Below are 27,206 nucleotides of genomic sequence, written 5' to 3' on the forward strand. Positions count from 1 at the left end.
TGCTCCAGGTGAGGCTCGAACTCACAACCTCGGCATCACCCGCACATATACTGCTGTATAAGTACCGCGCGCTAACCGATTGCGCCACTGGAGCATGCTTTCCCCGCAGCGCCGGCGCGCGCTCTACAGAGCCTCGGGCCAGGGCGCGACCGTCCCCGCGCCGCCCCCGGCAGCGCGCCGTGCCGCAGGGTCGCCTCCCGCACCTGCCGCCCGCCTACGCGGCCGCCAGCCTTCCGAGCGAACGCGCTGCGGTCTGGACGCCTCCCTCCCTCCGGGGAGAGGGCAGTGCTTCTTCCCCGGAGCTACTGGGGACCCAGGACGCGCCCTTCACGAGAACCGAGCAACGGCGGAGGAGAACGGGCGCGCGGACTCCGGCTCTTCCCCGCCTTCCCTGCAAGAAGGGAACGACGTCCGTGGAAGACGCGAGCCGTTTGGCCGAGGCGCGGCCTCCGGGCGCACAGCCGGCTGTTCGCGGATGCTCCCAGCAGACCCGGGACCCCGAAGAGCCGAGTCCGCCAGCCCCGGCTGCGCGCGTCCCCGGGCGGCACCCCGGTCGAGTCCGCGCACCCGCAGGCTGCGTCTCCCCTTCCCCACAACCTCCCGGGCCTGCCTGAAAACCAAGTCAGAGCCGGCTGCTCGGACTCCTCTTGCAGGAAACCTGCAGGAGTCGTGACCACTCCTCGTTTGTGCTGCCTGCTACAGCGGCCAAGGCCGTGTCCGCACCCCCGCCCCCCGCTCCTCCCCGTCTCGGTCTCGCAGGCGCCTTGCAGGTAATGCACCTCAGCGACGCCGTGCCCACCGTGACCCTCGTCCCCTCCCTGGGCCTCTCAGTAGAAAGGCCGGTCGTGTGCTTTTCTCCGTGTGCTTGCTTCTTTGTTTGATTTTGGCCTGGGGAAATTGCAGCCGTCAAAGCACACACACCCAAGGTCGGAAGCCTTTTGGCTTTTATGAAATAATTCCCATGAAGTAGAAGGAGAACTGGCTAAAATGAAGGGAATAGCCTGCCTGTTCTCGACCCCACAGCGCCTACCAAACAGGACTGCGAGTAACAGACCGGCGGCCAGCTCGCTCCTTCCGGACACACGCAGAGTGGGGGAGGGGAGGGAAGCCGTCTCGCTGTCTATGGCGCTGCTGTGCGGGTGTCATTCCGCGGGTGTTAACACCTGCACGTGAGGAGCAGTGAGAAGGTTCTTTGGTAGATGACCACCTCACCTCAGATCCCTCCAACATCCCCACCACACAGTCCCAGGGAGACAGACCAAGTTCCCCGGACCCTCTAGAGGTCGTTCCGTCTGAACAACAACCCTAGCGATTGCCCCTTGGAGAGAGCTTACACTAGCCAGGCACCGCTCTAGGGCATTTGTGTAAGTCTAACAGCACTGACGGCGCTGCGCTCCGAGTCTGGATCTAGATCAGAACCAGGAGCGAGGGAATTACTGTTCTTCAGGGATGAAGCTTCCCGTGACTCACGGTGTCACTGGCTATTACACTGACTTTCATCAGAGAAGACGAGCCTGACACCACATAGGCATTAGGGCACGAAATCATGTTCATGGAGGAAAAAGCAGAGAGCTAAATGCTTGGAATAGTCAGTGTTAAAAAAAAAAAAAAATAGCCATCTCTGACCTCCATCTACCCTTCATGAAAGCCTGGCCTGTATGGACCACATCACGGGCTCCCTGCCGTCTGCCTTCAGCCAGAATCTCATGGTGGGAGCACCAGAAGGAGATGCGAAGGAGAGAGGACACGGGTTAGAGTGTTCATTTTTCTGCATTCTTTTCTGGGAGTCAACTCTGTGTAGTCCGTCCAAGTGGACCCTTCCTTCACGTTCCAATAATGTCTTCTTTCCTCACTCCTTCAGGCCCTTGGGGTGCCAACCACCCAACACCAGTAGCCCTCCACTCCGCCCTTCCCCCCAAACCTGCCCACACCTTGATTACATAGCTGCTTTCTGAAATCCTTCTTAAAATTTCCCATTGCCAAGAGACTCTCTGTACCCTCTGGATTTCCTGATTGATAGAAACCGTGATCGAGCTGACAAGTATGAACGGCAGTAGTTTGGGAGACAGTTTATAATATTGTGTTTTGAATAGGGGAACAATAGCATGGAAATAAACATACTTTTGTAATTGATGGGGTTCAGAACACATTACCCCAAAAGATGGCAACTTGGCAAATTAAATCTTTTAAGCTGAAGGAATCTGAGCAAATGTGAGAAGCAGGAAGTTCACTCTGACCCGCCCCTGCCCCTCTCCCCTGACGCAGGTCATAAGAGTCCCATGTGAGAGGTACCCTGAGAAAACAGGCACCCTTCTGTCCAGAGACAAAAGGACGCCAAGAAGTTCCTCCCAGTTTACGAGACTTACCTTGTACCCTTTGGCCTATCATAGTTGTCCACAACGACCTCTCTACGTCAAGCTCAAATAAAAATACTTGGCTTTAACCACTTCCTCAGATTTTCACTTCCTTATGAAGGCTCCCATGTCCCCTAAACCTCTTATCAGGTAAACTTGTATGCTTTCCTCCTGTTAATCTGTCTTTATCAGTTTAATTTTCAGACCCAGCTAGGGACCCTAAGAGGGTCCAGGAAAACTTTTTTCCCTTCCCTACATAATACTAATGCAAATACAGGGAAACCACTGGATCTTTAACCTACTTTTCAAGAAGACGATGGAGATGTGGTAACAACTGAAATGTCCTCTCAAAGTCATCTCAGACAGGAACTATAGGGAACGCTCAAATTCTTTTCAAAAAGATGATTCTGAAGAATCTGTCATTCAAGGTTCTCATGATTCTGCTCTGGAAAGAATCTGATGCAGCTGGGCTCCATTTGCCATTTCAGAAAAATGATGTCTTTTTATAACCTGAGAAAAATGCCATTTATCTGTGGGTGTATCTTCTCTCCACAAATCTTTAAGACCATGTTAATAACATGAAAATGCTGAAATAGCGTTTTACAGATTTATTTATTCATTTTAGAGAAAGAGCATGAGCAGAGGGGAGGGGCAGAAGGAGAGGGGGAGAGACCCTCAAGCAGGCTCCCTGCTGAGCACTGAGCCTGATGCTGATGCGGGGCTCCATCCCAGGACCATGAGATCATGACCAGAGCCAGAATCAAGAGCCAGTGACCCAACTGACTGAGTCACCCAGGCATCCTGAAATAGCATTTTAAACATCTCAGGACCTGAGCTGCTATGTGCTTCTGGGGTACAAAACTCTCCAATCCCTTTTACTCCATATTTTTAGAATAGTGGTTCCCTGGAGGAACTGGAAAATTGCCTAAAACCGTGAATAGTTCTCATCCTCAGAGACTGAGTTTATTGATTTGGGATCGATCCCACAAACCAACATCTTTAAAAAGCTCCTAGTTGGTTCTAATAATCATAGACCCTCCCTGTCTTTTAATCTAAGGAGACAAATAAAAATAAGGAAAAATGTTTGGATCCCTCTCAAGTACTCAAACTGGAGAAAAAGCTAAAGTTATACATCCATTTGAAAAGGGTCACCCAAAGAATGAATAATCTAAAAGAAAAGTTGAGGAATTGAAGCAGATGGCCAGGTTCTCTCTTACACACCCCCGGGGTGTTTCATAGAATGTGTTAATTAGGCAAAAACTGAAAACAGTCAGTACCCTCCAATTTGGAAATGTGTAGATTGGCAGTGGGAGGTGTGGGCTGCAGCCTGGGGAAAAGTTGCACAATATCTTCCTGGACTGGAAGCCCATCCTCCCCCAAATCAGTAAGGGGTACGTCCCACAAGATGGAAGAACTGCTAAACTCCACTCTTTTGCCATTTCCTCTCTCAGATAAAGTTAGGAGAGTCTTAGGGGAAGACTTATTCAGAATGAGTAACCTCCAAGAGTACACCGAGGCTCGGCAGGTCACAAAGAACAATGGAAAATAATGCATAAATATGGGTCAATTACCAAAACGATGCCCAGAAAGTCTGTAGCCCCCTCCAGCACTGCGGGGAGAGCAGCATGTGCAAGACCACAAGGACCCCAAGATCATCTCTCTCTCTCTATATCTCTGTCTCTCTCTGTCCGTTTCCTTCCCCCCACCCCTTCAATCCCCCCCCTTTCCTCCGAAGGACAATTAGGATGGAAAGTGGGGGAGATAGGATTGGTGGAGGAATATGATCCTAAAACCAATTTTCTCCAACAATCTCAAACCAACAATTTCACCCAATTCAGAAGAACAGTCAAAAACTGACACGTTAGCAGGCTTCTGTTATGGCTCTTTAAACAACATTTCAAAGACTCCTTGTATCAATCAGAGTTCTTAGCCATATATGGCCAAACCCAGCTCTGCAATAATTAGGTAAGAAATTCACCAAAGAACACAAGAATGCCTGAGAAGGCCCGAGGACCCGGCATGGGGGCTATATAACCAGGAACAGCGCCCCAATCACCCTACAGAACAGCTTGCACTGTTGCCACCGTCGGGCAGTGCACAAGGTTGTTCTGAAAAATGAACCCATTTTCTGGCCCTCTCCGCAGAATGGAGGTTTTGCAGTCTCTGCTCTTCCGCGTCCCCATCTCCTGGATCCAAGCCTGACATGAGTGAGTCCGTGGGTGGCAGCTAGGTCCTATGCTTCTGCTCTGGCTGCAGGAACAAAATGAAGTTAAAGACAGCAGGACTGAGTGATGGTGATGACTGCAGAGCAAAGACAAGAGAGTGAGTGAAGATGACGGTACAGCTTGAACAGCCAAGAAGCAGCAGGAACGGAGTCTGTCCCCTCCTCCTGAACACCGATGCCTGACAAAACAAGCTTAGTGAAAATTCCATAGAATTCAGGAAAAAGACGAACACGTAGAAGATAGCGGAGAGCTGAACAGTCAGGTAACCAGTGTCTGCAGCAGAAAACAATTACGTGAACCAAGAAATACAACCTCAGTAAAAATATTGGTAAATATGTACAAAGAAAACCATCTTCCAGGAAAAACAGATATTGACTCTGATGAGGTTGGGGAATATAGGTGAGGTTCAGTGGGGTGGAGTCCGGAGCCGACGACCAAGAAATAATTCTTGAGGCGTCTTTGGTGCAAAATGGTGGTTTATTAAACCACCGGGACAGGACCCATGGGCAGAAAGAGCTATTGCACCGGGGTTGTGAGGAATGGCCCATTATATACCCCCAAGTTGGGAGGGGGTTAGGGATAGCGTAAGTCTCTAAGGAATTTTGGAAGCAAGGTTTCCAGGACCTTGAGGGAGTTAGCTATTGTTGGGAAAAGGTCATTTATTACTGTCTAATAAAACCTGAGTCATGAGACCCTTCAGATGTATATCAGTGGGCCATATGCTTGGGGGGTGATTGCCAACACGTATCTTGGGGGAGGGTTAGAGATGAAGTTTCCAAAGGAATTTTTATACGTTAAAGTAGACTTACAGGATCTTGGTGGAGGGGAGGGGGTCAGGCTAGGACTGCCTTTTGCCCTTAACAAGTATTAACATCAAGGCAGCTGAGTTCCTAGAGGAATGTCACTGTGCCTGGTTCAAGGACTTGTCAATGGGCTGTAGGTAGTAAGGACTGTTTCTTTGTCCTTTAGGGCAGCCAGGAGTGCCTAAGGAATCTTGCATACATCCCAGGGGGAGGGGGTTGCCCGGTGTCAGCTTCTGCTTTGTCCTCAGCTTGCCTTCCGTTCCCTCATCAACTCCATCAAAACTGAGATATATTCTCATTGTTACCAAACTTCAAAATAAAGGAAGAGAGCACCTTACCTACAAAGGGGGCATTGAGTGCAGTTAAAGTATATGACAACCTTATGAACACCTTGCGTGGCTGTCGCCGGGGCCTGGAAGGGCAAGTGGGGGATCCGTGAAAACGTAGTGCCTTCTCAGCAAACCTACTGAGTGTCCCCTTTGGACCAAGTAACTGGCTGCAGGGTGAAATCAGGAACTGGCAGTGGCTGGCCCACGTAGGGAGATGGTCATCCCAGAATAAATAAATCATAGCCAGGTGGGTTACGTTTTGTTTTTCAACATGATTTCATGGGTGGTACTATATAGATGAAATAAAATCAATTTTGAGGTAAGGAAGACATTATTCTAGATATCCTGCCAGTGTGTTTTCATAACTTTTAGCTACAGCTAAATGTGGGCTCAGAGCCTAAAGCCTTCACATCATTAAACAAGAATAAAATAGAATAGAGTAAAATAAAATAAATTTTAAAAAGGTGTTTGAGACACAACATTGGGAGAGGAACAATGAGAGAACCAAGGCAGGCATCAGAAATGAATTAAAATAGTTGAAAACAAAATTTAAAAAGGATAAAACTGGATCCCAACGATTATTTTTAGGAAAAAAACAAAAGGGAAAAATAACAGACAGAGATAAAATATCTATTTTAAAAATAAAATAGATGATTAGTTTATTAAAAACAGGAATATAAAATTGGGAATTACAACGAGGAGGCAGAAGGAATTTTTAAAAATCATAAAAGTATTTTGCGTAACTTAGCAAGAAAATTGAGAACTTGGACAAAACTGATGATTTTCTAGGACAAGAGGCATTTCTAAGGTTGATTCAGTAGAAGCTAGAGGGCCTTAGAGGCTAATAGTCCTGGACACAGTTAAGTGACTTGTTGGGAGAGTCAAGCCTCAGCTTCCCCAGGCCCAGATGGTTTCACAGGCGAAAGCCTTTCAAATCCTCACGGATCCCATCCATGTATGTGAAGATACTGCAGGAGAGGAAAACCCATCTAGGTCTGTGAGGGGCAAAGGGTTAAACTGACATAAAACGTTGACAAGAGGGGAAAAAAGCGGTTTTAATTAGGTGTGTATGCATAGGAGTTCACAGATGATTGAGACTTACGTACCATCCTGGGGTAACAGGAGTAGGGATTTGGATCTTCTGAGTTGGGGGAGGCAAATTTCGGAAGGTACAGGAAGAAATGCATGGTAAACAAATGTTGCCTTTTTGTGCAGATAAGAGTGTCTCCCGCAATAAATTTGTCCCTGGGAATAGCTCTCTTCTTGGTACAGATACTTTGCCTAATGGAAGTTTCCCTTGTGAGTGTAAATTTCCTTTACAAAAGGGGATATTTAGACGTATTTTAGGCAGTTGGGGGGGGTGGGGAGAGGGGCAGGTAGAGAGCTTTTCCTACCTCTGCTGGTTCTCCTGTTGACTAAAAACAATCCATCTGCAAAGTGGCATAGTTTGGGGTAGAACGTTTTGAACCCTTTTCATATTTAAATCATCACGCAGCAAGAGGTGCCTTTGTTTTTTGATTTTTACAACACCAGTATTAGTCTGATACCAGCAACAAATAAAAGTAATGCAATAAAAGAGCACCAGTACAGGAATTACCTGTACTTTGTGGTGTAGGAAATGATGAGGTTGGGAATATAGGTGAGGTTCAGTGGGGTGGAGTCCGGAGCCGACGACCAAGAAAGAATTCTTGAGGCGTCTTTGGTGCAAAATTGGTGGCTTATGAAAGCACGGGGACAGGAGCCGTGGGCAGAAAGAGCTGCTGCCCCGGGGTTGTGAGAGGTGGCTGTTATATACCAGGGGGTTGGAGGAGGTAAGGAAAAAGGGAGGTTGAGAAAGTACTTTCATATGTTAAAGAAGACGCACAGGATACCAGAGGCCTTGCCATTGTCACGTTAAGGTTGTTTACCCCTCTAGGAAGGCATTAACGTGAAGATAGTTGGGAACTTCCTGGAGGCTGCAGATTATAAAGACATTCAATTGTATCTACATTCCCTTCCGGAAGCTACGTTATTGGTAGAAATGCTTCGTTCTTGTACACTGCTAAGACATTTGTAAACTGAGGGAGACTCAAGTCTTGCAGGATTGTGGTATCTATAGGTTAACTATTTCTTTGCCCTTTAGGGCAGCCAGGAGTGCCTGAGGAATGTCACCTACATCCCATGGTGGGGGGGGTTGCAGGGTGTCAGTTTCTGCTTTGTCCTCAGCTTGCCTTCTGTTCCCTCATCAGTGGCAAGTGGTTAAATTTTGGAGCTATTGAGAAAAAGGCGTAGAAGGGATATGTTGATGAATTGAGCATGAAAAAAGAGTTCAGGATTATTCCAAGATATATTTTAATGAAAGTCTTATTTTGAAATAATTTCAGATTACAGATTAAAGTTAGCAAATACAGCACAATAATTTCCAGCTACTCTTCATCCAGATTCATCAAATGTTGGCTCTTTATCACATTTGCTTTATTTTTCTCAATCTTGATACCTATGTATGAATGTGTGTATGCATATGTAGCATAATTATTTTATTTCTACCTGAAACTCTCTGAGAGGAAGCTGCATTTTCCTTTTACCTATAAATATTTCAAACCGTGAATATTTCTTGGAAAAAAGAAATTCTCTTACCTAACTACAACATAATTATATAATAAAAGCAGAGCATTAAACTTGATACAATGCTGTTATCTTACCTACATGTCTTATTTAAATTTATCCCAATTTAGTAATGTCTTTTGAAGAAAAAAAAGGATTATGTGTGATGCTTAGTTGTCCTGCAATTATAGTCCCTTTTGATTTGAAACAACTCCTCCCTCTTCCTTTATCTTTCATGACTTTGTTATTTTTTAAGAGTACAGGACAGTTATTTTGTGGAAGATACGTCTATTTGGACTTGGCTAATATTTCCAATTATTTATATCCTAAATAATACTCTGCTTTCTCAGTACTTCCTGTCACGTTATCGTGATGTCAATTTGTCTCCTTACTGGTGATCTTCACTTTGGTCACCTGATTAAGGTGGTATCTCAAGTTTTTCAACTATATCTTACTATATTTCCTTTCGTCGTTAATAAGTATCTTATTTCCCAATAATTTTAGCAGGCATGGATTAGTTTTGCCTGAGTCACTTATTCCTGTTATGGTTTTCCAATGGTGAGTTTCCAATTCCATCAATCTTTTTGTATCTATTAGAGAATATTCCATGGTAAGGAAAGCCTGTTTATTTCTTTCCATTTAAAAGAAAGTTGTCCACACCACTCTGGTCTCATTGTATGGATTTGCATTTTAACCTAAGAGTTATAAAGCTTTACAGTGATTTTTTCCTTAATTTTCAAATAGTTCCAAATTCGGCCACTGTATATTTCTTCAAAGTGTGTTTTTGGCAGGTTTCATCATCTTTCACACTTCTTCACACTTAGACAATGAACGATGTTACAAGTTCTATCATGCAGTTTCCTAGGCCTTGACTCTGGATACACACACACACACACACACACACACACACACACAGTCACTCAACAAATACTGGAAGCCATTGGTTTATATAATCACAATAGAGGGGGAGCAGTGATCTTGGGGACTGAAAACGTAATGCCCATGAAGAGGCTGCTTCATAGACACAAAAGGAGTTCATGGGAAAAAAAGAGAAAATCAGTCTTTCAGTTGGATTTTTCGCATCTCATTCCACCGATTGTCTGTGCTTTGAGACCTGACACATGGGCCCCCCAAAAGTGCTGCTCGCTTCACTCGTCTCTAGTTCTGTGCCCAGTAAGACAAATCTGGGTTTCGGCATCATAATCAGAAGCTGTGTTTTATGCCCTTCTCTTGTCCTGGCAAGAGGTTTTTCTCATCCTCCTCCTCTCGTCTTTGTGTCCTCTCCCTCTATTCCACCAGACTCTTGCCTTTAGAACATCATCAGAGCCCTTCAAGGCCCAGCCGCCACCTGCAGCTTCCTGTTTCCGGAGCAACTCTGGAGCAACTGCCGTTTCTGACCTGGGAAAGAAACACACTGGCCTCCAACTTTTGATGGAGCAGTTAAACATCACTGATACTGCTTAGTATTCTTAGATGACGGCCAGTGTTCGCGTGGGGGCAGTTCATTCCATACAAAACACCAGAATGAGGCGGGAAGGATTAGTCACTTCGCGTCTGGTAGAATGTACCAGGGCTGAGTAGCTTTCTTTGTTCTTCTCTATTAGCTGACCTTGGTTCCTTGACCTTCAGATAATTTTTATCCCTCCTACGGTATTTGCAAACTCACCGCACTCTGGTTACATTTCTTTACCTGGGCTTCATCCAACCAACCTTTACTGAGCACAGACTGAGTCCATACTTTGCAAGCCTCTGCGATCCCATAGCAAACAAGGTACAACTCCTGTCTGCCCGGGTGTGTGTGTGTGTGTGTGTGTGTGTTAGAGTCCACTAGAGAAGTATGATAAAAGCAGTAATTATAATACAACTCCTTTAGGCATTCAATGGCTAATCAGGACTCTAGGTTGTGACGGAGACTCCATACACATTAGCTTATCTGCTGGCTGATATTGGCATTAATTGTAGTGCTGGTGGCATTTCAAGGTTTCCTACACCTGATTTCTGAGAATACAGAGTATAGATTTGTCAAATTCATTTCTAGTTCCAGGTTTTGGTGTCAAGGAAACATCCTTTTGAAATAATCTACGAGAGATGAAAAAGCTTAAGAGCTGGAGGCCCCAGTGAGATTCGAACTCACGACCCCTGGTTTACGAGACCAGTGCTCTAACCCCTGAGCTACGGAGCCTCACTGAGGGGCCCCTTAACTCCTTGCCCTAAAGCTGATTACATATGCAAATGTTTCGTTTTCTGTTTTTGTGAGTCTCTGGAAATTGGATGTTCCGCCCCCTCCCCTTTCGGATTTCCTCCGTGACAGTTTTCACATCACAAAGGCTGTCTGGGGACTCGGCCCGGACGCGCGACCCCACACAGTAGGGAGGCCGGCGTGAGGAAGGAAACCGCGCCGGAAACCGCAGGCCTCCGGCCCCAAGTCCGCCGCAGGTGCCTCTAAAACAGCAAGCGGGGCTTTCCTTGTCACCTTCCCGGCTGGCCGCCGGCTTCTGCAGAAACAGCAGCTGTCCTAAATACAAACCCAAACACCTCGACTGCTGCCGAGGACACGCCGCTCACTAAAACGACTCAGAAAAATAGGATTCACGGGGTGGGAAGCCGGGAGCCCGTCGCGCGTCTGCCGGATTCTGGACCACGCTCCGCGCGCTGCAGAGGAGAGGCGCTGCGATCCAGCCGGAGCCGGGGAGGGGGGGGGGTGGGGACAGCTCTGCAGAGGGACCCACGCCCTAAAACAACCGCGGTCACACACAGGCACGACAACGCCCTTGTGACCCGGAGTGTCACAAACGCCCATGATAGGAAAACCAAGCAAAACAAGGAATGGTCATATCAATGAAGTTGAGAGTGAGGGCAGGGGAGGGGATGTCAGTCTTTTCACTTACGCTTAGTGATTAAAGATCACTAAGGATAAAAGATCCTTTTAGGATTAAAGATCCCTCCTGCATCCCAGAGGAGCCAGTTTTTTCCAATTCTCCAAAACCCTAAGCTTCCCTGTGCATAAGGGACCCTACCTACTGATACCCCTCCTCATCCCCCAGGTAACAGAGAAGAAGGCGATTGCAGGCCCAACAGGCCTGTGATTTGCAATGTTTTTCAGATTTCATCCCAAATTTAGGTACCGTGTTCACCTCCTGTTTCTAGCACCTAAAGAAATGCACAACCTCAGGGAAATACAGGTCTGTTAGGTTCAGAGGAATCACTTGGGTTTTTGTTTGTTTGTTTGTTTGTTTTGGTGTTTTATGTTTTAATGATCTTAAGTGTGATCTTAAGTGTGATCTTAGTGGGCTCTCTTTCTTCCCCGTCTGCAGAGACAAAAGCTTCTGATCCTTAAATGCATTCATTTAATAAAGCATTTACTAACAGGTGAGCAATCATTAAGGGCAGGACACCGTGGAGACGCTTGTCTAGCTCACTGAGTTCTCCATAGTTAACAGACCGCCTGCCATGCAGTCAAATCTGTACCACGTAGGGCATTTGTGACAGAATATTTACCTACAAATACAGTAAATGGCAAGTGCTTTTGCAGCTCTGGGAAGGCCTGCAAAGACCCACAGTTCTGGAAGTGTTCCAGCTCAGAGAGCCAGCTCTCTTCCTCCCAACTTCAGTCTCCAGAAGTCTGCAGAGCCTTGCACGGAGCTCAGATATAAGACCCCTGAGGCAGGAAGATAGGACTGATTGTCGGGTGCTGATAAAATGAGCATGGGCTCTTCATTAGAATGAAAGAACACTCTTTAAAAAGAGGGAAGGGGTGGTAAGAACACCAGAAATGAAGAAGAGAACATAGCCGGAAGGGAGACAGGAAGGACAGGAAGAAGGAGAGGATAGGCACTGGCTCCCACCAAGCCACCAAATCTGTGGACAATAGTCCCAAAGATGCCCCGAGCCACTCCTCTCCCAGGCCTGAGTCTCTGGTTGTGACTCTGAATTTGGGCCCGGCTTTCCACTTACAAACACCACACTAAGGTGCTATATATCCATACAGAATAGCGTGTAGTATAAGATGATACTAGAGTAATATTTCTTTGTATTTGGTTTAGCCTTACCTACGATGAATGTGATTTGAGAAGCCAAATGATTCAGAATTCAGTCTATGTAGGACCTGGCCCTTTGACTCTGTGATGCCAACCTAGACAATGAACTTTTCCCTACGTTGTTACTAATTTCCACCTCCTTCTAATGTAAGAAATCTTTGCCCAATTGGAATTTGTTTTAGCAAGAGTTTTCAGAACACCCATTGGATTGATCTCCACACTTCAGGTTACGTTCAAGAGGGGACATCAGGCACCTACCTTTCTCCTCTTCTTGCCGTCTCCCATCTGCCAGTCCCTTCCATTGGCTGAGTCCAGACAGGAGCTAGCTAGGGGCAAGAGAGCCCAACTGATGCAGCCTTCCAGGGCAGAAAAGCAGGGCAGAGAATGGGTCTGGATGGGCAAATGGAGAATGATCACACCTGCTGTTGTAACTGTAACCATAGGGTTAGTGTAGGGTTGGTTAAGTCCTGATCTTCCATCTTGTATAAACCTTGGATAATAGTGTAGGTTGAAGCTTGAGCAGCTGATAAGTAATATGTATTGCTAAATAATTTTTATCATCCTATATTGGGAGTACAGCCACTGCAAGGAGGAGTACGGATATGTTTGCCACTACCTGACATGAAGTGAGGAAGAAGGCATGAAGCATGGGTTCTTTCCAGCAGATGTGTCCCAGTGAGACTGGCATGTGCAAGGCAGCTCTTCTGTCAGATAAGGCTGGGGAGGCATCTGGTCCTGGAGAAAATGTGGGGCTTCTGGTGTTCGGCAGTAGCTCTGTTCATTCCAAACAGCCAACTGAGGCTGCAAGGTGGGCATATTTCCCGGCTTCATTAGGCCTGCTGGAGGGGTAAGCAAGTCTGTATCTCTTGGAGACTCGATGATCTATACAAATAATGTGTTGGAAATCTCATTCTGATACTAGTAGAATGAATTATCATTTTATTTTATTTTTATTTTTTTTTTTTAAAGATTTTATTTATTTATTCGACAGAGATAGAGACAGCCAGTGAGAGAGGGAACACAAGCAGGGGGAGTGGGAGAAGAAGCAGGCTCATAGCGGAAGAGCCCGATGTGGGGCTCGATCCCACAATGCCAGGATCACGCCCCGAGCCGAAGGCAGGCGCTTAACCGCTGTGCCACCCAGACGCCCCTGAATTATCATTTTAAAATGCACAGTCTTGGGGCACCTGGGTGGCTCAGTCGTTAAGTGTCTGCCTTTGGCTCAGGTCGTGATCCCAGTGTCCTGGGATCGAGCCCCGCTTTGGGCTCCCTGCTAGGCCAGAAGCCTGCTTCTCCCTCTCCCACTCCCCCTGCTTGTGTTCCCTCTCTCGTTGTCTCTCTCTGTCAAATAAATAAATAAAATCTTAAAAAAAAATTAAAAAAATAAAATGCACAGTCTTGCCCCGCACTTGAGTGTTGAAAGGCTCCTGTAACGCCAGTGACGAGCCAAGTTGCCAGTCAGGAAACATCAGTTACTGGTCCACAGAGAGGCAAGCTTGTTCCAGAATATAATTAAATGCACTCCTACCTTCACTGAGGAACTTCACTACCAACAAATCATCAACAGAACTAAACAAGATGCTTGGTGAAGTAGTTGACTTAACTCTGGCACAAGCTCCGTCTCTGGAAACAGCGCAGACTGGTACCGAACATTTACGGATTGTGCTGGTCGGCCGACCACACTGTGAGGGGCTCGCCCAGACTTCTCCATACTTCCCATTGGACTGAGTTTGTACACAAAGCGAAGACCCTGATTTTGTAATAGTTCCTTTTGGAGGCAGATTTCTGGTCAACTGGACTCAACTGGAATCCATAAGATCTCTCCTAACAACTAATACCTAGTGTGGCTGCTGTTGGCAGCAGATGGAAGAAATGTGGCCAGATCTCTGCCTTCCACAAATCTCTCACCCCACCCACCCGGGGATATGCTTCTCTAATCTAGAGTAGAGAGAAACTGTTAGCCCAAGAAGCTGGAGTTGGTTCACTCCACTGATAGGACACGAGCAACAAACATCTGAAAAGAACCAGAAGCTCTAACCTTCCTCCGGGAGAACAACAAAGAAGACAAAGCTATCAGTGGCTCAGAATAAAAAACACAGAACCACAGATTTGAGCAAGAGTTGGCAGACTCGTCCTGTAAAGACCAGGTAGTAAATATTTTAGGCTTTGCGGGCATGTGGTCTCTGTCACAACTAAGTTCCTCCAGTGCGGCTCAGAAATAGTCACAGAAAATAGATAAGCTGCATTCTTACAGCTCTTTATTTATCACACCGACATTGGAATTTCATATAATTTTCACAGGTCCCGAAATACTCTTTTGATATTTTCACCCATCTTAAAATGTAATGTTTGAGGTCACAGGCCATGCAAAAATGGGCATGGGGTGGGATTTGGCCGGTGGGGTGGTTTGCTGACCCTGGAATAGGATACAATATAGACTGTCAAATATGGGTGAATACAACCTCTCAAAGTCTGGTTTGAAACTCGAGTGCCATTATTTGAATTTCTTCTTTCCCTTTTTCTCTTGTTGTTCCTTTAATTATAATATGATTATATTTGCCATTATTGTTGCCTTAGTTACTATGGCTGCGTAACAAATTACCCCCCATCTCAAGGGCTTAACACAATTACTACATGGGTTTGACATATATATGTAATTTCTGACTCCCAAGTCCGCCGTGGTGTCACCTGACATCCTTCTGGGATCTGACCAAAGGTTTTACAGTCGCACCCATGGCTTCATCTTTAGACCATGTTTTCCTGATGTTTTCCCAGAAGCCTTTCTTAATAGTAACATGGTCTGTCATCTGGAGAGGCTGGCAACAAGGGACAGTTTTCTTGCTGGGTATCCAGCAAGCCCTGGTTCCTTTATTATGAACAATTCCTTCTTTAGTGTGTCTCTCTCATGGCTCATGTTATCGTATGCATCTGGGAAAGGCCAGGTGACACTTTCAAAGCTTTACCTGGTCATGTCCTTGGCTGAATCCCCAAATCCATTAGGTCCATTTTCTACTTTTCACATTAGCACAGAAACAGTGTTGCTCAACTTCCTGCCATTAGACATTAGTGGCAGTGCCCTCATTTCCTCCAGCATTTTTTTTTTTTTTTTAGATTTTATTTTTGATTGATCTCTATGCCCTAAATGGGCCTCCAACTCACAACCTCAAGATCAAGAGCGTGCTCTACCGACTGAGCCAGCCAGGTGCCCCTTCTCCAGCTTCTAATAGCATTTTTCCTCACTCTCCTTTGAACATCTCTGACTCTGGGACCCAGCACAGCAGAGGTGGTAGGAAGAAACTGTCTTCAAGACTTTTCAGTATCCTTCTCCTCAAGCTCTTTCTGGTTTCTGCCTGCTGCCCAGCCTTAAGGGCACAAGCTTTGGGATTTGTTATCATTTTCGGGTAACAAATTCTGCATTAGCTTGTACCCATTATGAATTTATTGCCTCTCAGTCCCAAATTCACTCTTTATGCCTGCTTTCTAGAAATGGATATGAATCCTTTCTTTTGCCAACTGGCAATGAAACTTTGTTCACAGAGGATGGTGGAGAGTTATTGCAGGAGGAAGTGGGTTTTGCTTCCTAGTTCCCACCTGTTACATGGTCTGCTGCTTGCCCAGGGCCTCGCTCCTACACCAGGCACGGCTTCCCCACCCCCATCGGGCTCCAGCAGCAAGCACCAGCCCCCCCTTCCCCTGGCATGCCTCTTGAATGTCCTCAGGGAGAGACCTCTCCAAGAACAGCTTTCCAAGAAAAGCTAGAAGATGGATTTCCCACAAGTTCCAGAGGGCAATTTCAAGCGAGTTCTGCTAGCACAACAGGGCAATGTCTCTGCTCTTTAGTGAGCCCTTCAGGCTGTGCCCTTTACAGCAAGGTCTGGGTCTTTGCTAGGGGTGGGGTGAGGGGTGGAGGGCTCTTCCTTCTGTCCTTATCTCTGTCCTCACTTCCTAAGGTGCTGTATCAGCCCTCGGGGTGGTGGTGACTGCCCCTTACATCTGCTATCCTTATAGTCCTTAGAATTCTCTTTATTTTTTCCTAGCCAAATCCTCAGTCCTCCAATCTCCCCTGTAGTTAATAATTCTCTATATTAAAACTTTCCTGGTGCATTACCAGATAAATATGTTCTGGGGATATAATGTAAAACATGTCACTATAGTTAGCAATACTCAATTGTACATTTGAAAATTGCTGAGAGAGGAGATCTTAAAAGTTTTCATCACAAGGAAAAAATTGTCACAGTGTGAGGTGCGGATGTGACCTCGTTATTGTGGTCATCATTTTGCAATATATGCATATATCAAATCATCACCTTCAACTTACAGAGTGTTGTATGTCAATTATATCTCAATAAAACTGGAAAAATAATTTAAAAATAAGCAAGCAAGCAAACAATTTTTCCTGGGAAATTACTGCGTGGTTTCTCTCTCCTGATTGGACCAAGATTGATTCCTACGTGCCAACTCCATAAAAAATCATATTACAACTTAATGGCTTAACTTACACAACAATGATCATGTCTTCTCTCACAGACTTGGTTAGGAATTTGGGCAGAGCACAGCAGAGCACAGCTTGTCTCTGCTCCTGATTTCTGGAGACCCGACTGGAAGACTAGAAGGCTGGGGCAGGAAGTCACCTACTCACGTGTCTGCCAGTTGCTGCTGGCTGAGGGCCGGAGACCTCAGTTCCTCTCTACAGGGTCCCTCCCTGTGGGCTTTCTTGCAGCATGGTACCTTGGTTCTGAGGACCAACGTTCTGAGGGAAAGCTGTTGGAAGCTCTGGTGAGCTCGCCTGGGGAGTCCCACAGCATCGATGCCAGCACACCACAGATCTATCCAGATTCAATGAGAGGGAACACAGACCCCTACCTCTGGAGGGAAATGTGTCAAAATCACTCTAAAGGAAGAGCACATGGGATGAACTACGTTGCCATGGCCATCTTTGGACAATGCAATCTGTCACAGGCTTTTTATGGCTGAACTCAGAAGCCCCTACTACCTCAGATTTCACTTATCCAATTTCCCCTGAACTTGTAAAGAAAAACTCAAGAAAATAAATTAATAATAAAGAGGTGTTAGGAAATATTCTACCCAGAAGTTCATGAAATATCGACTGTGCTGTGCAGGAACCAATCTATCAAAGACAAGTGGATTATGGCATCTTTTCAGAGGCAATTCCATATTCACATTACATTTTAATAACATTCATTTTCAAGTATCCCAGATATTTTAAACCTATATTCAGAAGTTTTCACTTCATAGAAAATAGATACATAAACTTCAAACAGGTATAGGAAGCCTTATGCGAAAATTCAACATATGCAAATACCAAAATATACACTTAATTTTGCATACTGTTGTAATTGCACTGCTGAAATATAGTCACATTTAAAAAGTAACATCTACAAATAATAACTTAATATTCAAGAAATATTTCCCACTCAATTTTAGAGTCACAGATGAAGAAATTAAAATTAATTTTAAATTAGATTTAAAAGTGATGTCTACAAATTTAAGTGTCCTATAGATTTAGACCCTGGCCGTCTAATAGAAACCTGCTGAGACTTATTTACCGGGATGTTACATTGCTTTTCTCCTTCACAGTTTAATCGGGAAATACTAGTTGCAACAAGGTTATTTCTTTTTCTTTCTCTTTTTTTGGCTACTTCATTTCCACAGTCACTGAAACATATTTTTTCAGCCATAAAAGGCAAACCTGTTTCAGAAGAGCTGCTGCCCCCACCCCCACCCCCCGGGCGAGTGACCTGGTGGAAAAGCCTCCGAGGGCTCTAGAGGAAGGAGGGACAGGCTCACTCCGCAGCGCCCGAGCGACCCCGCGGGGCAGGAGAGCGAGCTGGTTCCGAACCGTGTGCGGGGATGCGGGCGGCGGCATCTCAGGCTGGGTCGGTCGAGAACAGGAGGAATGCCTCGGAATGCACGGAGCAGGTCTCTGGACGACGACCCCCTCCGTCCAGGGCAGTGGGGAAGGTGTTTGCTCGCTGAGTCTCCGCCGACCCTGGAGCAGCCTGCTGCGGGGCCTGCAGGGCGCGGGTCCGAGTCGCAAGGATCACGGTGACGGCCTGCGGTCCAGGTGCCAGGTGGGGTCGCTGCGAGCACCCGGGTCTCCAGGCCTGTAGGAACGGCTCGGGTCCGCAGCGACGCGGTGCTCCGCTGTCTACGTTTCTGCATCAGAATTGGGAACTCCCGCCTGGTCCGCCAACCCCAGCGAGAGTCGGTCTCCGCGACTCCGGGGCGCCCAGCGCGAGGGCAGAAGCCTAAGTAAGAAGCTTTAGAAGGCGGCTGCCGCGGTGTCAGGATGGCCGAGTGGTCTAAGGCGCCAGACTCAAGCACCTGCTTCCCGCGCTGGGGCTTCTGGTCTCCGCATGGAGGCGTGGGTTCGAATCCCACTTCTGACATTTGCAGTTTTGTTCCTCCTGAACACCCCGACTCTGGACGAGGGGGCAAGTTCCCAACCAGAGACTATGGGATGTTTTCAGGGACATATGGCCGCAGCCCCCAGCGCCGTCAGAGCTCCTCTCTTCCCAGCAAAAGGAACCACGCCTTGGGTCCTGGCTCTGTGCTGTAGAAAACTACTGAAGTCTTCACTGTTTTCCCGCATGCGGAAAAGAAGCTGTTATGAAGTTCTGTCAAAAAGTTCCCTTTACTCCTTCTAAACTGCGAGGGAAAGCCCCTCCCAGTGAGGACACCGTTGAAAATGTTTAGGTCAGCAATAGCAGAGAAATGGCCGTGATGTTAAAATAAACCAAACCAACAGCTCCCTTTGAGATTTTATCTCAGAATTATGTGATTTAGATGTCTTTTCTTTCATTTTTTTGAAGTTAAAAAAATGCATCTTATGAAGTTCTACATAACTTGGTCTTAAAATTAAGATCTTAGATTTTTGCATGTTTGCTTTTAAACGAGTTTGCCTTCCTGTATGTATAGCCTTCGGATTACTAGTCAGCAGTGTCTCTCCTGGGGATGTACCCCGGCGACATTCCAGCTCAGCTCCATGACTGCCTTGTCTAGTATAGTCTTCATAGCATTTTTCTTCTTTTTTCAAAATTGAGATATACTTGACACGTAATGTTGTATGTACAACATAGTTCTGTCTGGTCACATAATTACCATTTCTTCTAGAGCTGAGAACAGTTAAGATCTAGTCTCTTGACAAGTTCAATGTTTATAGCACAACTTTGCTGTCCATAATCACTGTACCGTGTATTAGATTTCCAGGAAGTGTTTAGCTACTAGTTGCAAATATGTACCATAGAACAATCTCTCTCCCATTCCCCTTCTTCCACCTCCCGGTGTCCACCATTTTACTCTCCGCTTTCACAATTTTTAAATAAAAAATTCAACCTATAAGAGATATTACGTAGTACTTGTCTTTCACTCTCTGACTTATCTCACTTAGCATAATATTCTCAGGGTCCATCCGTGCTGATTCAAATGGCAGAATGTCCTCTTTTCTCATGGCTAAATACTATTATATATATAATATACAGAGATATAGATATATCTATATTCTATATATAATTGAAGAGTATATATAGTGATATATAATTTGATAGTTTATGTATAAATATACATATAAAATATATTATATATCTTACATCTTTATTATATATATATATATTATTACATATCTTACATCTTTATCCATTCATGCATTGACAGATAAAGTTTGCTTCCATATCTTGGCTATTGTGAGTAATACTGCAATAAACATGGGAGTGCGTATGTCTCTTCAATACTCTGTTTTTATTTCCTTTGAATAAAATACACAGAAGTGGGATTTCTGTGTCATATGATAGTTCTATTTTTAATTTTTTTGAGGAACCTCCACACTGTTTCCAGTGACTGCACAGTTTACACTCCGACCAACAGTGTAAGAGGGTTCCCCTTTCTCCACGTCCTCCCAAACACGTGATCTCTGGTCTTCTTGATGACAGCTATTCTAACAGGTGGGAGGTGGTATCTCATTGTGGGTTTGATTTGTGTTTCCCTGACAGTGAGGTTGAGCACCTTTTCATGTACCTGCTGTGCATCTGAAAGTCTTTGGAAAAAATGTCTATTTAGTTCCTCTGCCCATTCAAAAATCAGATTGAGTGTTATTAAGTTATTAAGTTATATGAATCTTTTGTTATTAAGTTATATGAATCTTGTTATTTTGTTATTAAGTTATATGAATCTTTTACAAATTTTGACTACTAACCCCTTATTCAATACGTGGTTTCAAAATTTTTCTCCCATTCTGTTGGTTGTCTTTTATTCTGTGCAGGAGAATAGCTTCTTTTTTAAAGAACAATATCAAACACTTTATAGATCTATATGTTGGGGGGGAAGAAAGGGTTGGATACCAGGCATGACATGGAAAAACAAGCATCAGAGTATTACTGAGAGTGACCTTTATGGACTAATAACAAAAGTGAGTCATGGACAGCCAAGCATGATTAATGTACTTCTTTGAATTCAAAACCTCCCTCCCCCTTCACCAGATTATTAAATTCCATGTCTTACACTCTCCTTCTCACTTCTACAAGTGTATAACCACCTACCACTCTTTCCTGCTCTACCTTTCCTCTGAAATGATGAAATTCTAAATTATTTTTCTCTGTATTCTCCGTTTGTATCTTTTTCATTGTTCTGAATTGGGACTGTTTATTTTTCTGTTACTGACTTTGCTTTCTGTGTTTCAAAGCATCCACGGTATATTTGGGACTAGATAGGAAACCTTCAAAAATAGAATAGAATAAAAATCCTTTGGCAACGTTTGCTTCCCTTTGTAAAGTACCCAACACCTGCTCAAGGCAAGGAGTACGGGCTTCTCGCTCCCTCGAGCCAGGAAACTGTTCTGAGCTTGATGGAAATGTGCAAGCAGTGATCTGAGTATTTGCCCCCTCCCCCAATGTGTCATTTTGTACTAATCCTGGACAATGACAACATAAGGTATGTTGATATTACTTTTAAAGCAAAAGGGGAAACCAGAAAATGTGTGTATTTACTCCCATGATATATCTTTCTCAGTAATATAAAAACACAAAGGCTGTAAATCTCTTCTAGCAGTTGTATTATTGATTCTGTTTTGTTTCTTTCAGTTTCTCTCTGTGGGGAAAAGCAGTGAATTTCCCAGTAATTTTGTAACAGCTCTCCTGGTTGGAGTGCTTAAAGGTTAACTTGCTTCAGGCTTATGTGCTCCTTGCTTGCTGACCTAAGTCCCTTGATCTGTAGCAGAAATAACCTACTTTCCTTGGGATTGGCAGACCCGTGGCCTTGAGGAGTGAAGGACCAGGCTGTCCCAGAAGATAAGGCCTGACTGCACTTGAAAACAGCTGTCACGGAGTCCAGCAAGTCTGTTCAGGGTCATGTCCACATATAAGTAACAGCCTGGACACCTGCTTCTCCTGCATGTAGCCCCCCTCCCTTTCCCCCCTGCCTTCCCTTTACAGCCCTCCAGCATCACCTGGACAGGCAAGATGGTCTCTGAGACATTAGTCCATCATCTTCCCAGGTTGCTGGCTTCCCTTTCCCATCCTCACTGGTCTCTGAGTACTGATTTTCCAGCAGCCAGCAGCCAACCTAAGTTGGAACCAGATCTCTGTCCCATAACGGTTTCCTCAGTGGAAAAGCCTAGGACAGATGCGTGGGAGCCTCTTCAGCTGAGCTACCACTCATGAAAGCCTGGGTCTTTCTCGTTCTCATGGCCAGGCAGGAGACTGGCCTGTACTTTCCCCACCGCAAGGCAGACAATGTAGCATCTTCCTCCTGACCACGGAATCTGGCTGCACGTGTCTCCCAGGAAAGGGAGGTCTTTCTGGTTACCTCGTATCTTTTGTTTTGTTTTGTTTGTTTTTAAGATGAGTTCCCAGGCTTCGTTAAGGTCACCAGGTTGGCAGAGCAAGTCATGACTTTCTGGTGAAAATCGCTGCCACCTTCTCTCCAGGAAGAGGGGTCACTGGTGGCTCTGCGATGTTTAAATGCGCCCAACAGGGTGTGGAAACACGCAGGTTCTCTAATGGAGAATTTTCGTTGGTCAGCTGCGTGGCTGGGGTGCGAGAGATGCCTTCGGATGTGCTGTAGGCGCGGTGATGCTGCCTGTGGAGGGGTCTGGTGGGGGGAGGGGAAGGACGAAGTAACGGAGGGTGCTGCCCTCGTGCGGGGAAATCGAGATGGGGCTGCGCAGGCGGGGAGAGCTGGAGGAGTCTCGAGGGGGAAGAGTGAGACCTAGGACCTAAAGGTGAAAATGTTTGAGGAGTATGGCAAGAACAAAAATGAACCATGTCAGAAGTGGGATTCGAACCCACGCCTCCATGCGGAGACCAGAAGACCCAGTGCGGGAAGCAGGTGCTTGAGTCTGGCGCCTTAGACCACTCGGCCATCCTGACACGACACGTGGGGCGTGTGCGAAGTAACAACTGTCAATGATCAAACACCCTCCATCCAGGAAGGGAGCGGGGAGCTATTTCTAGCAGGGGCAGGAGCGAGCAGGTGTTCGGCACCACCTGCAAAACCCAAAGCTGGGACCCGACGAGTTCTGCGGGGAAACTGAGTTGGCGAGCGAATGAACGCAGCTCTGAAGTCCGACACCCCTCCGGAGGTCTTTCTCCGGCTGCCCCCCAACCCTGCTGGCCGAGACTTGCAGGACTGGCCTTGGGCGTGGGGGCTGGGGATGCAGGTTTGATCTGCGGCTCTCCCCCCATGTTCTCAGACTGTCCCGCCACAGTACCTCACAGTACTTTATCTCAACAAGTTTTATTAGTGCGGGGCCTGAAATATCCCCGTACACTAGTATTTTCAGCAACTTAACAATCGCCCGCCCACCGTGGGTCATGGCTCCCTCAAGATGCCGTAGACATCCCAATCAGGACTTCTTTCTCCTTCTCTCTTTTAAACTCTCAAAACACACTGGCGTCATCAGACGAAAAGCTGATAACTTCACTTTTAAACAAATTTAAAATGAACACAGTGTCGAAGATTTCATATATCTCACCAATTAATGCGTAAAGTGATAGAAATGCTTCAAAGGAGATATGAAGAACAGACGACAAGCAATCAGAAAGGATGAAATAAATTTGCTCAAAGAAGCAAAACTGGTTAATATCCTATAGGGCAATAAAACTCAATGTTTGGGGTTATCTCTTCTACTGGGCAAAATTGTATCTCAACTGAGCAAAATCCTTTGTGCTGATATAAACAAGAATCACTTGCATTACTGTCACTTTCTGTAAGTTAACTTCTACCATCATAGAGTTCTAGAACAGACTAGCGGATAGAAAGTCAGTTAAATGTGCACATTCCTGTAAAATCAGGTAATTCCCAGAGGGTCTGCTAGACAATGCCCAGCACTTCACTAAGGTAAGGACCCAATAATTTCTGTTGTCCATTTTTAAGTCTTTGACAATTTTTTTTCCGACATATATGAAATTTTAGATAAGCTGTTTAACTGTAAGCTAATCAGCAGAGTGTTAGTGGAGTTGGAGACATGTTTGATCAGGTCAGTCCTGACTCTTATCTTAGTTTACCTATTTATAGAACTGGGGATATATGTATTTAATTGCAGTACTGTGGTCAGGTGGAACATTTTAAAACCTTTTATGCTTTCCTTAGTTTACATGCTTTAGAAGGGGAGCAGAATATGCCACCCAGGCTGTGCCACTTTGGCATTGGGACCCAACTGCCTGAAAGAATTTAGATAGAGGGCCTGGTCCAGGAAGAGAACTATTAGCAGAGATAACTACAAAGAGTATGGGCCAGCTGTGGTAAGCTGAGGGGAGCTAGCAGGGCCTGTTTGTTCAAAGTCCTCCCTGTGTCCCATTGTCTTGCCTGGCATGACAAACATTTGTTTACCAAACATTTGTTCTTCCCATCTTCCTGTGAATTGTCTTCCTTCTCTTTGAAACCCCAGACCTCCATCCCATTCCTTAGCTCAGGGTGGCATATAAGCCAACTTTCCCTTCAGTCTCTTATCTTTGGGGCTCTCGTAGGTAAGAAATTAAATTTGTTTTTGTCCTATAGATCTGTTTTATGTCAAACTAATTAATAGACTAGCCAAAAGAATCTAGAAGAATAGAAGGAAAATTTTCCTCCCCTACACTTTCTAATTGTTGTATGTTCTCCAGATTAATAAAAACAATGTATTCTTCTTTCTTCTTCCTTTGTTCTGAATCTTTTTTTCTGTCCCTCCCTCCTTGATTATTTAAAATACCAGATGTATGTATTGTGAAAGGAATTCAAAATCAGCAGAGGCTCTAGAAGGCACGTGATATTTGTTTCTCAAGCCCAATACAATATGCAAGTCAACTGAAACAGTGAAAATCTAGCAGACCAGAGATATAGCCAGGGTCGTTAAAGACTCCACAATTGGATTGATGGAGGTAACTAACCCCATCCTGCTAGAGTAGGCAGTTAGTTAGGCTCTAACAGGATGCCTGGGGCCAAAAAGAGGATGTTAGAGACTGGTCCTGGTAGCACTCCAAAACAAAACCACAAGAAGCCAAACTGCGTTAGACAGGCCCAAGACAAAGAAGGCAGGTGGAAACCCTGACCAAGTAAGGGTGAAAAGTCATGAAACCAAAAAAATCCCCTCCCCACGTAATAAATATTCCATTCCCTCATTAACAACTGTCAGTAAAAGATAGTAACCCAAACCCTGAATGGGCAACTCTCCCTCGAGCTCACTTGCTTTCACAATGTCTCAAGTGTACTCTCACCTTAATAAACTTTCTACTTGCTCCTCTCAACTGTCGTGTCCTTGAATTCTTTCTTGTGGCAAGAACCAGGAGCTTCCTGAGGCTGGGCTGGGCACAGGCCTCAGGGCCCAGGGTCTCCCAGTCCACCCAACACCACTTTCTGCCCTACCATTCCAACTGCAGACCCAACAGGAAGAGAGGGACTTCACCTTGCAAATGGATACTATTCTACTCTTCCAGCCACAGGAAGAGACGCTTTCTTCATCAACCCCCCCCACCTCAGCTCAGCCAATGAGAAGTCACCATACTTGAACTCCCAGTTTATTCCAACGGATTTTAGTTTGTAACTGTCTTCCCAACTTACCCCTCTTCTCCTTATAAGAGCTCTGGATTTGCCTATGGTTTTGCCATAGCCTGTTTGTTCCAGATTGCGATTCTCTTTTATTCCCAAATAAACCCATCTTTTGCTGGTAAAATAATTGGCAGTTTTTGTTTTTAAGGTTAACAGTCTCATTCAATGCTGAGATAATAAACATCTTTATGATTTAAAGGCCTTTAAAAATAATTGTTCAAAATTTAATTTGTGTGTCACTACTCATAAACCGTATTCAGAACCTCAAGGGAGAGAGAACAGCTTGGTCCCTCTGGTGCTGGAATGTCATCTGTGGCTCCTCTAACAGCTGGGGCAGAACTGTGACTGCCACACGGGCCTTCTACATACGATCTTTAAGTTTCTGAATAGAAATGGAAAGACAGTTTTGAAGCTAACGATGAGGCGTGAGGAGCGAGCTACAGACATGAGATATTTGTGGCATACGCCCTGGACTCCAGCTAAATACAATGCCCACAAAGCATGAGCAACACACCAGGCCTCAGGGCGGTTTTGCTGGAATAAGATACCTCTGCCCTGAGCTTTAGAATGGTCTTGTGGAGGGCCACTCACAACACCACAACCCACCACAGCTGGATCTCACCGCACTTCCAAACCTTCTCTTCTAGGTTTTCCTGGAGGAACACTCACTTAGGACTGAAAGTTACTGGCTTCCAGGACCAGAGGCCAGTGGTCTCTTTCGGAATGAGGTATTTATTTATTTACTTATTATGTTAATGCTGCTGGGAGGTTATTCGGAGTGAAACCATCCTGGGGAACTCATGACCCCATGGCTTCGTCTTAGGAGGTCCACACAAATTCTGCAGGCTCCTGTAGCAGAGAAAATGAAAGAGTAGAACAGCCGCCCGCAGATTTCAGAGGGAAAATTGAGAAGGACAGAGCAGCTCAGAATTTCCTGAGGCTGGAGTTTATGCAATAAACGTCGCACTTGATTTGGAATGTTGGTGGCCAGGCTCATCTCAGGAAACTAGTGTTTGCTCTGCCCTTGGACAGCAATCATTTCTCGTTCCTTAAGAAGTTTGGAGTATTGATAACCTGTCTTTGTAAAAATCCATTTAAAAATTTACCTCTCCAGTAGAGAGCGCCTTGTACGTTCAAGACTTCTTTTTTCTTTTTAGCTTTAGAGCAGTCCAAATCATACAAACGAATATGACGTATAACCATGAAGCTGGAAGGAGAGAAGTCTGGTTTTGATTAAGTAGGCAGCAGGTGGCCATGGGCTCAGGTGTGAACAAAGATTCCAGCAAGGTGACAGCACCTTGGGCTCTGACAGCTGTAAGGCCAAGTGCCTGGAGGGAAAAAGGAAACTCCCTGCACAAACTGAGAGGAGGCTTCAGATACTTTTGTGGAAGAGAGAGTTTTTCAAGGATGCTCTGGGAGCATCCTTGGAAGGTGGGAGAAAGAAGAGACAGTGTCTGAGAGGGACAAGTAGGAAGGCGCAGGCAAAGGGTGTTAGTTAAGTAAGGAAGCTTTAAAAACAGCTTGGCAGGATTCTTTGTCCGGAAGAACCAGGCTTCGCTGACAAGAGCGGGTCCACGGACATAACTAGAAAGCGACCCGGGCCTGTTTCCCCCGCTCCATGGTCCATAGATCAGGTGGTTATAACACACCACAGACCGTCTCACGCACACCCACTCAGTGCGGAGACTAGAAATTGGAGATTTCTTGTAGTCAGGACGTCCCAGTGCACGGGAAGAGGGCACGGAGCCTCCCGCGAGTCTCGTGCGGTCCCCACTTCCCTGCAACCCTGCGAGTGACTGTTCCTCCCCTGTCGCCGAACCGCGTGCCCTACTGTCCC

General features: G+C 45.6%; 4 non-coding genes across 4 annotated transcripts; 1 reads left to right on the forward strand and 3 right to left on the reverse strand.

Moving 5' to 3' along the window:
• On the reverse strand, nt 1-94 carry TRNAI-UAU. Its single transcript has 2 exons — nt 57-94; nt 1-36 (listed from the first exon to the last, which is right to left on the reverse strand). It is a non-coding gene; the product is annotated as a tRNA-Ile (tRNA).
• A 10,309-nt stretch (nt 95-10,403) lies between these two features.
• Nucleotides 10,404-10,476, reverse strand: TRNAT-CGU. The gene has a single exon. It is a non-coding gene; the product is annotated as a tRNA-Thr (tRNA).
• Nucleotides 10,477-18,635: 8,159 nt separating this feature from the next.
• TRNAL-CAA lies at nt 18,636-18,741 on the forward strand. Its single transcript has 2 exons — nt 18,636-18,673; nt 18,696-18,741. It is a non-coding gene; the product is annotated as a tRNA-Leu (tRNA).
• A 3,866-nt stretch (nt 18,742-22,607) lies between these two features.
• TRNAL-CAA lies at nt 22,608-22,713 on the reverse strand. Its single transcript has 2 exons — nt 22,676-22,713; nt 22,608-22,653 (listed from the first exon to the last, which is right to left on the reverse strand). It is a non-coding gene; the product is annotated as a tRNA-Leu (tRNA).
• Nucleotides 22,714-27,206: the final 4,493 nt, after the last annotated feature.

The sequence above is a fragment of the Ursus maritimus genome, unplaced genomic scaffold (assembly GCF_017311325.1).
Source record: "Ursus maritimus isolate PB19 unplaced genomic scaffold, ASM1731132v1 scaffold_30, whole genome shotgun sequence".
In the NCBI taxonomy this organism is placed as follows: domain Eukaryota; kingdom Metazoa; phylum Chordata; class Mammalia; order Carnivora; family Ursidae; genus Ursus; species Ursus maritimus.